The sequence below is a fragment of the Penaeus monodon genome, chromosome 18 (assembly GCF_015228065.2).
Source record: "Penaeus monodon isolate SGIC_2016 chromosome 18, NSTDA_Pmon_1, whole genome shotgun sequence".
Classification (NCBI taxonomy): domain Eukaryota; kingdom Metazoa; phylum Arthropoda; class Malacostraca; order Decapoda; family Penaeidae; genus Penaeus; species Penaeus monodon.
In genome coordinates this window covers 27,974,410-27,986,909 of record NC_051403.1, presented here as the reverse complement: position 1 = coordinate 27,986,909, position 12,500 = coordinate 27,974,410, and the positions used below count along the sequence as shown (strand labels likewise).

Genomic DNA, 12,500 nt, shown 5'->3' with positions numbered 1-12,500 from the left:
GTCATGATCGTAATCTTATTATTTTCCCGCCACTGGGCGTCTGCTCGAATTCTCTGTTGTTGTTTTTGTTGCTCTTGCTTTTGGTGGCTTTCTTGTTCTTGTTTTTGTTATTGTTTTGTTGTTGTTTTTTGTTGCTTTTGCTCTTTAATGACTTTCTTGTTGTTGCTGTTGTTGTTGTTTTCCTTGTTGTTGTGGGCTGTTGTATTGTTGTTGCTTTTGTTGTTGCTTTTGTTGTTGTTGTCGTCGTCTTTGTTGTTGATTTTGCAGTTATTGACAAATGATGATGTAGGCGACATTCCATAAGGTATAATTATCGAGCTGATAATTAATGCAATTATGATTGGCGAACTGATCGGTCTTAATGCGTGTTAATTGTATTATATTCGTCTCTCGTCTTTCAGTTCTCTTTTACTTATTTACTTATTTTCCTTTCGATATCTTCTTCTTTCCCTTATTCTTCCTTTCTTCATCACCTTCCTTCTTCACCTTCTTCCTTTTCTTCATACTTCATTTTTTTTTTTTATTCATCTTTTATTTTTCTTCTTCTCTACTGTCTTCTTTCCTTTCCTTTATCTTTTTTCTCCTTTCTTCTCGTTTTTCCTTCTTATCCCCCCTCCTTCTTCTCCCTTTTCTTCCTCCTTTCCTCCTCCTCCTTCTTCTCCCTTTCTTCCTTTCTTCCTTTCCCCTCTCCTTCATCTTTTTTTTTAACTATTACTACTTATTCTTATCTCTAGCCTTCCTCCCCATTCAATAAGTGTATCATTAATCATTGTCGTGAATAATGAGAAAAATAAACACAGAAACAAGAAGTAAGACAAATTATCGCGTGGAATTGATGAAATCCTCCCGTTTATTCATTCCCAGAGGTCAAAGGTCAAAGGTCAAATCTGATGCCGTAAATAGGTCCCTCCAAACAACCCTAATTGTATTTGTTCTTGTTACTGTTGTTGTTTTGTTGTTGTTTTGATGTTTTTGTTTTGTTGTTGATTATGTTGCTTTGTTGTCTTTGTTGTTGATTATGTTGCTTTGTTGTTTGGTTCGTTGTTTTCTGTTCATGTTAGTTTTGGTGTTGTTCAGGTTGTCGATTTTTTGTTGTTCATGTTTATCTTATTTGCTACTTTTTTGTCGCTGTATTTAATAAATTTCATGTTGATGTTGTGTTCCTGTTGTTTTCTGTTGTCAGTTTTGTTATTTTTGATGTTGTTGATGTTACTTTGCTGTGATTGTTTTATATAGGTTGTTACTGCTGTGGTAACTGTTAACAGTTGCCACAACAGTAACTACCGTTGTCGCTGCGGTTGTTGTTGGCGCTGTTGCTGTTGTTGACAATGATGCTGTTGCTGCGGCTGTTACTGTGCTGTAGTCTGTAGTGATCGTGACAGCATCAGTCAGAGCCGTAGGGCGAGAGCATCGCCGTCTTCATTATCAGTCATTGATGATCATTATCACGATTATCATTTCGTACTCACTGATCTTCCTCTATCTACCCTTCTATCTATCTATCTCGTTTGCTCGATCGTCGTTTCTGTCTATTTGTCCGTCTCTCTCTTTCTTTCTTTCTCTCTCTCTCTCTCTCTCTCTCTCTCTCTCTCTCTCTCTCTCTCTCTCTCTCTCTCCTCTCTCTCTCTCTCTCTCTCTCTCTCTCTCTCTCTCTTTTCTCTTTCTCTTTCTCTTTCTCTCTCTTTGTCTATCTGTCTATCTATCTATCTCTATCTCTCTCTCTCTCTCTCTCCCTCGCTTTTTCTGTATGAGTCATCCTAATTATTGATGGGGGGGGTAGGGGGCAGAGTAGAGGGTGGGGGGGCGAGAGGAATGAGGCGAATGGGGGACTAAATTAAAAAGGGATATGCCAAGTGATAGGCTTTTTAATGATGATTATTCTAATTGGTCGTTCGTGTGGTCGGATTACGATCCATTTTTGTCTTTTATTTTTTTCTTCTTTCATTTCTTTCTTTCTTTCTTTCTTTTTTTTTCTTTTTTTTTTTTGCTCTGGGTTTTTTTTTTTCGTTATTTATTTTCTTCGTTGTTCGTTTTTTTTTTTTCTACATACATTTTTTCTATATACGAAAATGGTCGTTCTGTAGGAGGTCGTTAAAAGGGGGTTTATAAGTCGTCGGTTGAAAAATAGTTCAATAGGAACATGAAAATAGTCGTTTTAATTAGAAGAGTCGTTCCAGAGAAGTCGTCATGAGGTCGTTTCATAAGGGGTGAGTCACTAAAACAAGTCGTTCCAAGGGGGGTAAGGTCGTTCTACGGAGGTCACTCAAAACAAGTCGCAGGGTCGTTAAATGGGGAGGTCGCTGGAACAAGTCGGTCGAAGAAGGAAGGGTCGTTAAAGGAGGGGATCAGTAAAACAAGTCGTTCCAAGGGGGTCGGGTCGTTCCGATGGAGGGAAGGGAACCAAAAGCAAGTCCCTAGTGATGGGGTCGTTCCAGGTGGTCTTCCGCGTCTAAACAGACAGAAACTGGAGTCGTTCAGATGTCTTTATCTGTATATGTTTATGTGTACTGTTTTCTGCGTGTATTTCTTAACGTGCGTATGTCTATATGTGTGTATGTCTTGTGTGCATGTCTCTTTCCCAACGTGTGCGTGTGTGTGTGTTTTTGTATACGTGTTCGCGTGCGTTTGTGCGTGCGTGGGCGGGTCGTGCAGCCGGGTCGTGATGGCGGCTCGAAGGTGTGGTGAGAGCGAGAGCGGAGTGGCCGTCTCGTGGGCGTGGCTTTACCCCCCCCCCCCTTGCCCACCCGCCTGGAGTACGGAAAGAGGTTGCAAATTAATAATAATTAAAAAAAGACTACCTGAGGACGACCCCAACATGACCTTAGGACGACCTCATGCCTCTTGTCTTTTTCTGGTAAATGAGGAAGACGACCCGTGATGAAAAAAAAGGGTTCTTTCCAGCAAGCGAAAGAGACTGGGACGTGTGTGTATATATATCACGAAATACCTGACAACGACCTGGTAACGACTTGACAACGACCCTCATGGCTCCTGATCAAGCGACCCGCGATCTCCGGCTGGATCTCCGCGGCGAGAGAGGCGAGAGAATTCGTTCAGAAATCTCCTGCGGTTTGGAAGCCTGACGAGGGTCGAGCCATTTTTCATGCAACAGATTGAGTGTGCTGTTGCTAAGTCTCACTACCTATGGTTTTATTTCTTTCCTTCTACCCTGCTTTCTTCTTCTTCTCTCTCTTCTTTCTGTTTCTTTTCTCTTGCTCCATCCATCTATTTTTCTCTCCATGTTCGTTTCTCTCTCGTCTCTGTTTCGCAAAATGTACCTTCTGGAAAGAGTTTGTCTTCGCTCTCTCTCTTTCTCTCTCTCACTCTTGTCCGTCCTTGATCAAAGAGAGCGAGAGACAGATGGAAAGAGAGAGAGAGAGAGAGAGAGAGAGAGAGAGAGAGAGAGAGAGAGAGAGAGAGAGAGAGAGAGAGAGAGAGAGAGAGAGAGAGAGAGAGAGGGAGGGAGAGAGAGAGAGAGAGAGATGGTGGGAGAGAAGAGAAGAGAGAAGTAGGAGCATGCAGACAGACAGACAGACAAAGATACTTAAACAACAAAGCCAATATATCTAAAGAGAAACCTCCAGACCAACAGACAAAAGAAGAGAAAGAGAGCAGTAAACAAAGAGAGAAGTAGATAAAGAGAGAGAGAAACGAGATGAAAGCTTAAACAGGTAACATGGCAACCCTCCTCGCCGGGTCGCTGAAGGAGGGGCGGCAAAATTCCCCGCACAGACGACGTGTGACCACCGTCGAGAGAGGAGTCTGTGTTGCATCCTGTGTTCGCCCGACTCTCTTTTTTTGTATTAACCCCTTTTTTGAATTCGAATCTCTCCGCTGCATCCTCTTCTGCCGCGATTCCGCACCAAAAGGTACGTTGGCGGGACCCTTTTTTGCTGTTATCTGTTATCAGCTGTTTCAGTCTCTCGGGTTTCCTCTCGCCTCTTGCAAGCATCATTATCATAATTATCATCATTATCATTCCCTTCATCATCGTTACCGCGATCCAAAATGGTGGCGAAGGAGGGAGAGGAAAAAAACAACGTATTTGCAACATTCTGGAAGCTTCGGCGAGACGATTGGCCGGAGCGTGTTTCCCCCTTGCAATGGGCTTGCAATGGGCGGCTTCTCTGCATAGTCTGATTATGCGCGGGGCGGCCGTGCAACATATTCGTGCATTGATCTGATGTTGTGTTCGTAATGAGTGATTCGCTCTTGCTCTCTGTCTGTCTTTCTGTCTGCCAGTTCTCTTCGTTTGTCTGTTTCTTTCTCTTCCAAAATTTGTCTCTCATCTTCTCTCCTCTCTCATTCTTTCGTTCTCTCGGCATGTCACTCTCTTCATTTCTGTATTTCAGTCTCTCTCCATATCTCTCTCTTTCCATCTCACTCTCTTTCCATCTCTCTCTAACTCCATCCCTCTCTTTCTCTCCACCCCCCCCTCTCTCTCTCTCTCCATCCCCCCTCTCTCTCTCTCCATCCCCTTCTCTCTTTCTCTCCATCTCTCTCTCTCCATCTCTATCTCTCTCTCTCTCTCTCTCTCTCCTTCTCACCCTCTCTCCTTCTCACCCTCTCTCCTTCTCACCCTCTCTCCTTCTCACCCTCTCTCCTTCTCACCCTCTCTCATTCTCTCCTTCTGACTCTCTCTCCATCTCTCCTTCTCACCCTCTCTCCATCTCCGCTCGCGCGCTGCCGCTCGTCCTCTCCTACCCCCTCCTTTTCCTTCCTCTTCACCCATGCTTTCCAAATACACTTTTCTGATTCATACATAATGTAAGCACTTGAATCAACATACGTTTATATGTGTGTGTGTTTGCGTTTACGAAGCTATGTGTCTGTGTATCCTGACTCGTATCTGTATGTATTTCAGGGTCTGTATGTCTCTATGTGTGATATTTGTCACTTATATGTGTATTTATGTATGTATGTATGTGTGTGTGTGTGTGTGTGTGTGTGTGTGTGTGTGTGTGTGTGTGTGTGTGTGTGTGTGTGTGTGTGTGTGTGTGTGTGTGTGTGTGTTTGTGTCTGAGTGCTTGTACACGTGTATATTTGCGTGTATGCCTCCCCTTATGTACTGAAGTGTCTGTATGTGCATGCGTGCGTTCGTTCGTGCGTGCGTGCGTGCGTGCGGTCCGTGCTTGGGCGAGCGTGCATGTGCTGCTCTCAGACTGCAGTTCAGCTTTAGATTCTCCCAGACAGAACCAACGATTGCGTGTGCTTGGGGGGGCGGGGGCTGTGTGCGTGGGTGAGAGGCATGTGCGTATGTCTACGTCTGTGAGCGTTTGGATGTGTGCGTGTGTTTATGTTATGGGTGGAGGAATATATGTGGTGGTATATATGTCTCTTTGAATTTGCGTGTTTGGGAGTGAGTCAGATACAAACATACATACATACATACATACATACATACATACATACATACATACATACATACATACATACATACATACATACATACATACATACGTACATACATACATACATGCGTACATACATACATACATACATACATACATACATACATACATACACACACACACACACACACACACACACACACACACACACACACACACACACACACACACACACACACACACACACACACACACACACATACTTGTGTGTGTTTGGGTTTATGTGCACGTAAACTCAAAATGGCCATGCAGGGAACACATACAACACAAAATCACCCTCGTGTACGTATCGGTGCGTGCCCATTATATACGTATACCCAAAAAAACGCAACACACCACGTTATGTACGAGCGGCGAAAGGTCCATTTAAAACATGTGTTTGTTAACAGAAGAGATGGCGGTGGTGGTGAGGGGGGGGGGAGAACTCATAACTAACTTCCGGCATTACTGTTCTTTCGTTACGGTTCAGCGAGGTCAACTCAACCGTGATTCGTGACCTTCCCCGACCTCTTCTGTTCACTCGGTCTTTGCCCTTATTATTGTGAGAAGAGGAGGGGAGAGGAGAAGAAACAAGAGTGGAGAGGAGAGTCTGTGAGAGAGAGAGAAAGAGAGGGAGGGAGGGAGAGAGAGGGGGAGAGCGAGAGGGAGGAAGAGAGAGAGATGGGGAGAGAAAGTGAGAGGGATGGAGAGAGACAGAGAGAGGGATGGAGAGAGAGAGAGAGGGATGGGGAGAGAGAAAGTGAGAGGGATAGAGAGAGAGAGAGAGAGAGAGAGAGAGAGAGAGAGAGAGAGGGGGGGGGGAGAAAGGGATAGAGAAAGAGAGAAAGAGAGAGAATGAGAGAGAAATAGAGAGAGAAAGAAAGAGAGAGAGAGAGAATGAGTTAGAGAGAGAGAAGAAGAGAGAGAAAGAAAGAGAGAGAGAGAGAGAGAGAGAGAGAGAGAGAGAGAGAGAGAGAGAGAGAGAAGGGAATCAAAGCGGGGGGGGGGGGAGTTGACAGGCTCGGGTCCATCCCTTCCGTTCATTTGCAAAACCTCAGCTTGTGTTTATGTATTTGTGTCGCTCTTTCCCTTGTTTACGGGTTTGTTTCTATATCATGAGAAAAAACATCACCTTTAAGGGGGAGGGGGGGGAGGGGAGTAGACCGATAGACGCAAGGCAACTTCACTCGTCTTGTCGTTGTTGTATTTGTTTGAATAATCGGACAGCTTAATGAGGACGGCAATAATTACCACAGGAATAGGCGCTCGTTGACACTTCCGCTCATCCGAACGCGGCGCCGGCGCTCTCTTCCGCCCGGGGGAAATTGGAGGGCGGGGAGGGAGGGAGGGAGGGAGGGAGGGAGGGAGGGAGAGGGAGGGAGGGAGGGGGGAGGGAGGGGGAGGGAGGGAGGGAGGGGGAAGGGAGGGAGAGGGAGGGAGGGAAGGGAGGGTAGAGGAGAGAAGGAAGGAAAGGGTAAAGGATAGGAATGGGGGGAGGGAAGGAGAAAGGAAGGGTAGAGGAGAGGGAGGAAGGAAGGTAAGGAGGGAGTGGAGGGAAGGAAAGGAGGGAGGGATCGGTTGGGCGATGAGGTAGGGGTTGAGGAGAGAGGGATGGAGGGAAATGGTGGGGGTGAGACAGTGGAGGCAAGGGGAAAGGGGTGGAGGGAAGAAGCGTCAGAGGGAGGCGTGTGGAAGGGAACGGGGAAGAGAATGGAGGGAGAGAGGGAGGGAAAGAAGTGGTGACAAAAGGAGGAAGGGGGGGAGGGAGGAGAGGAGGAGTGTAGAGAAAGAGAGAAAGAGAGAGGGAAGAGAGGGAGGAAAGAAGCGAGGGAAGAAAGGGTAAGGGAAATGGAGAGAGTGAGAAGAGGAAAATTGGGAAATGAGAGAAGATAGGAGAAGATACGACGGAGGAGGGAAGGAAGAAAGACAGAGAGATGAGGAAGGGAAGGGAGGGAGAAAGAGGATGGAGAGAGAGAGAGCGAAGATTTGGTGTCAAATGTCGGAGGGAGGAAGGGAAGAGAGGAAGAAAGAGAAGAATGAACGAGATACGAAGGTAGAAAGAGAGGAAAGGAAGGAGGGAGAGACGGAGGGAGAGAAGAAAGAATGGAGAAGGAAGGGAGGAGACAAAGGACGGGCAGAAAATGAGAGAAAGAAGTGGAAGGGATAATTAAGGAAGAAAGAAAGGAGGAGGACGAGGCGCACGGACAGACTGACTGACGCAGAGAGGGAGGATGAAAAGGACTCAGAGATAAAACCGAGAAAAGAGAGAGAAAGACAGAGAAGGAGAGGGAGAAAGACAGAGAGAGGAAAAAGACAAGACTGGCATCCTTACATTGACAGACAGGCAGGCAAGAGTGTGTGCGTGCTATCCTGCTCCCCCTCCTCCCCCCTCCCCCCTCCCTCCCATCCTTCCACCCCTCGTCCATCCCCCTCCATCCCCCCTCTCCTCCTACTCCTTCCCTTATTCCACTCTCCGCCCCATTCATCCTCTCCTATCCCCTCTTCCCCCTACTATATCCCCATCTCTCCACCTCCTCTCTCCCCCCCTTATGCCCTCCACCCTTTACCCCACTCCCCTACCTCACCCCCCTCCCCGAATGCACCTCCCCCCCAACATGAGCGCCTCATCCACGTCCATCTGTCCATCAGTCTTAGTCATGTGCCAGGCGGGCGTGTTGCTGCCTCTCTGTGAGGTCTGTGCACGGGGCGAGGCGCGTGAGGGGGGGGGGGTGAGGGGTTATTGTGTAGAGGTGGGAAGGGGAGAGGGGGAGGGGGCGCCTTTGTGGCTTGTATGTGTACCCCTCTTCTCTATTTCTCGCGCTCTGTCTATCGGTATATATACTTATCTATCTATCTACCTAGGTGTATGCAGGCAAACACACACACGCAAACACACACACACACACACACACTCACACACACACACACACACACACACACACACACACACACACACACACACACACACACACACACACACACACACACACACACACACACACACACACATATCAATAGACAAGAAAAGAGCAATAGACAGCATTGTACATATCAATAATGATATAAATCAACCATCAGTTCCTCCTAACCGTTCTATTCTTGGCACAGAAAAGGTAAAAGGTAAAATTTCTCTTTTGTCTGTCGATAAATAACCCTAAATAAGTACAAGATATATTGCCGAAGATAAATGAATGGTAATTTGCATGTATCAATACCGAGTTGGATGTATTATCGCTCTTCTGTGGAGAAAAACGGTTAGGCTCACAGGAATACTGATAGATAAATAGGTTGATAGACACATAAACAGATACAAGGATCGATTGGAGAGAGAGAGAGAGAGAGAGAGAGAGAGAGAGAGAGAGAGAGAGAGAGAGAGAGAGAGAGAGAGAGAGAGAGAGAGAGAGAGAGAGAGAGAGAGAGAGAGAGAGAGAGAAAATCAAAGAGAGAGAGACAGAGACATAAAGACTCATGTCCTGCGTAATAAATATCAACTGCTGAACAAAAGTAAAAAAAAAAAGTAAAAAAATGTTGAAGTACGATTACACGAACAGAATGTGTCCAAAGCGGAAAGTGAGATTATTATTATCGAATTGAGTAAAATGAATGGCGAATTGTGTGAAATATCTGAAATGAGTAACATGGGGGAAATTAATTAGATGAGTGAAAAGCGGGAAATTAATAGGATAGGATTACACAGCAAAGCGAGTATAAATGCATGGGTGAGTGAGAGAGAGAATGAGTCACTTGATGGGCGGCGAGTGAAATGAACAGTGCTTTCAGAGTCGTGCTTGCAAACGGTCGAAGTATCACGCAGCCGTCTACGAAAGGAAGGGGAAAAAAGAAGATAAAAAAAAGGCGAAGAAAAAAAGGGTGGAAAAAATTCAATCAGAAGATTCGAACGATTTCTTGCAGCGTTGCCAAGTCTTATTACGGATATCTACTTTTTTCTCTCTCTTTCTCTATCTGTCTCCTCTCGCTTTAATTTTCTTTGATCTCTCTCTCTCTCTCTCTCTCTCTCTCTCTCTCTCTCTCTCTCTCTCTCTCTCTCTCTCTCTCTCTCTCTCTCTCTCTCTCTCTCAATTTCACACACACAAACATACACACCGAGAGAGAGAGAGAGAGAGAGAGAGATGCGGGGGGGGGGGGGGGAGTAGAAAGATAAAGAGAAAGAAGTGGAAGAAATAGTATATCAAATAGATATATACACAGATAGACAGATGGGAGCGCGGAGAGGAGAGGGGCGGGGGGTGACATACGCAGTACCTGGCGCTGGTACTACTTTTTGGTATCGGAGACGCACTCAAGGTCACTCTGAGGGAGAGGGAGGGGGGAAGAGGGAGGAGGGAGAAGGGAGGAGGGAGGAGGGAGAAGGGAGAAGGGAGAGGGAGAGGGGAGGGGGAGGGGAGAGGAGAAGGAGGGAGAGGGGAGGGGGAGGGAAGGGGAAGGGGAGTGGAGAGGGAAAGAGAGAGGGAGGGGGAGTGGGAGGGGAAGGAGGGGGGAGGGAAGGTGCATGGTTTTGTATCTGTTTTGAATCTTTTATTTGAAGATTCATTTCATCCGTCTATCTATCTATTTACTTATGTATTTATATATTTATATATTCATATAGGTTGCAGTTATTTTTCCTATTTGAAATTTCGATTTAATGCACACCCCATGTTTTTTTTTCTCTCTCTTTTGTCTTAGATTCTATAGAAAAAAATATTAACCTAAACTATCGTTATCCCTTTTATTATTAATGTTATCATCCTCATCATCTTTATCATTAACGTGATCATTAACCAGTATCATCATTACCCTTTATCGCGCTATTCTATGCTTTTTCTTGCCATTTTAAGGAAACGATGACTTGAAGAAAACAAATTAGAGCAAATATATGTTGTCGTTATTACTTTTTTTCGTTTCCTTAAAAGACAGAACGAGAGAGAGAGAGAGAAAGGGGGGAGGAGAGAGAATGCAGGCAAACAGATAGAGAGACAAACAGGCAGAAAGTGGATAGACAGAGCAGATAGACAGGTAAACTGACATACATACAGACAGATAAATAGGCAATCAGATATGGTGACTTATGGACAGTTGGGAAGGCAGACAGAAAAACAAACTTATATACATGCAGACAGACAGATAGATAGATAGACAAAGAGACTGATAGATAGACAGAAACACAGACAGACAGACAGACAGACAGGAAGACAGACAGGGGACGCAGAGGCAGCTCCACAGCAGATTTATAGGCCAGGAGACAGGCATGCAAATCAGGCAACGTGTGCTCAAGAAGAGGCGCGGGGGGAGGGAAGGGGTAGGGAGGGGGTAATGAGGGCGGGGGGAGGGGGGGTCAAGGGTGACAAGGGAGTGGTGATAGTGAGACAAAGGAGGGAGGGGGGAGGGGGGAGGGGCAACGGGCAAATTCTGAGATAATGTGGAGGATGGGGAAAGGTGGGGGGGGGGGGGCAGGGTAGCACCGGGGGAGGAAGGTATGGCAAAAGAGGAATAGGGGAAGGGGAGAAAGGTTAGGTAAATGGGTAAGGCGAGGAAAGGGAGGGAGGGAGGGAAGGAGAGAGAGAGAGATAGAGAGAGAGAGAGAGAGAGAGAGAGAGAGAGAGAGAGAGAGAGAGAGAGAGAGAGAGAGAGAGAGAGAGAGAGAGAGAGAGAAGACAAGGGGAGTAGGGATACAGGGTGGAGAGAAGGGGGAGGGGGGACAGGAAGGAAGATATACTGCCCCCCCTCTTCGCCCCCCCTCTTCCTCTCCCCCCCTCCCCACCCCACTTCCCCCTCTCCCTCTTCAGTTCCGCTCTTGCCTCTCCCCTCTTTTCATGCATGCTTCAGGTATCCTCTCTACGCGGAAGAGGGAGGGAAGGAGCAGAAGGAGGTGGAGAACGAGGAGGAGGAGGGAGTAGGGGGGGGGGAGGGAGTAGGGGGGGGAGGAGGAGGAGGAGGAGGAGGAGGAGGAGGAGGAGGAGGAGGAGGAGGAGGAGGAGGAGGAGGAGGAGGAGAAATTGAAAGAAAAGAGGAATAGAGAAGAGTCATAGGGCAGGAAAAGAAGAATTGTGATGATAACGATGACGATAGCTAATGATGATGATGATGATGACGATCACCATCATTTATTATCATAAAGAGGGGAGGGACGAGGCGGCAAAAACAGACTTGCATAAATAGACAGAGATTGTGAAAGATATACACAAACATATGAACAGACATAACAATACAGTGATTTAGACAGACAACCAGACAGACAGATAGAATATGACAGATATACAGATAGACAAAGAGGCAAAAAACAAGGAGACAGATAGAGACCGGAATTAAGCGAGAGAGACAGGAAGGAAACGAAAAGAAAGACTGACAGATAGCCATAGAACGTAATCAAAAGGCAAACAGATAGCAAAAAGTTTCAATACTAATTATCATTGTTATCGTTATTAGCAGTAGTGGTGTTATTAGTAGTAATAGTACTAGTATCGTAAGTATTATTACAGTTGCCATTATTATCACCAGTGTTTTTATCATCACCATCACATCATCATCATCATCATCATCATCATCATCATCATCATCATCATCATCATCATCATCATCATCATCAATATTATCATTGCTTTTATCTATATTATTGTTATCGTTATTAATCATTAATATTACCCATAAATATTAGTATTGTTGTTGTTATTATTGTTATTAGACTTAGAGATCGATCAACATTTTAAAAATCTACAGACAGACAAACTGACAGGAAATAATCAATTAGCAAACAGGCACAAAGTCAAACAATTCAACATGCAACTTACCTAGGGAAAAACAGAAGAAGAAGAACATCAAGGTAGATACAAACAAACAGAATGGCAGATACACAAACAATCAAAGCAAATATTCTGCACGGTACGAAAGGCAGATAAAAAGACAAATAAAAACAGCCAAACAATATAATGAAACAAATAAAAAAACACCAAAAAGAGACACCAACGAGCAGAATAACTAACAAAACAAACAAAAAATCAAGTAAATAGTAGCTATATGAGTCATACCTTACCTTCCTCCCGCGAATTCGCAGACGCCACTTAGCAAGAACTTAACTCACACTTATGTTCAGACTTACTGAACACTTGCGCG

At 45.4% G+C, this 12,500-nt stretch overlaps 1 protein-coding gene across 3 annotated transcripts in view; it reads left to right on the top strand.

Moving 5' to 3' along the window:
- Positions 1 to 3,714: 3,714 nt before the first annotated feature.
- The window catches only part of LOC119584371 (late secretory pathway protein AVL9-like), a 67,476-nt gene continuing 58,690 nt past the window's right edge, over positions 3,715 to 12,500 (top strand). For 2 of the 3 annotated variants that reach the window (XM_037932948.1, XM_037932947.1), the window contains exon 1: positions 3,715 to 3,869. The gene's annotated coding sequence lies outside the window, so the exon portion shown is untranslated. The remainder of the gene's footprint in view (positions 3,870 to 12,500) is intronic. The other variant, XM_037932946.1, reaches the window with a different exon arrangement.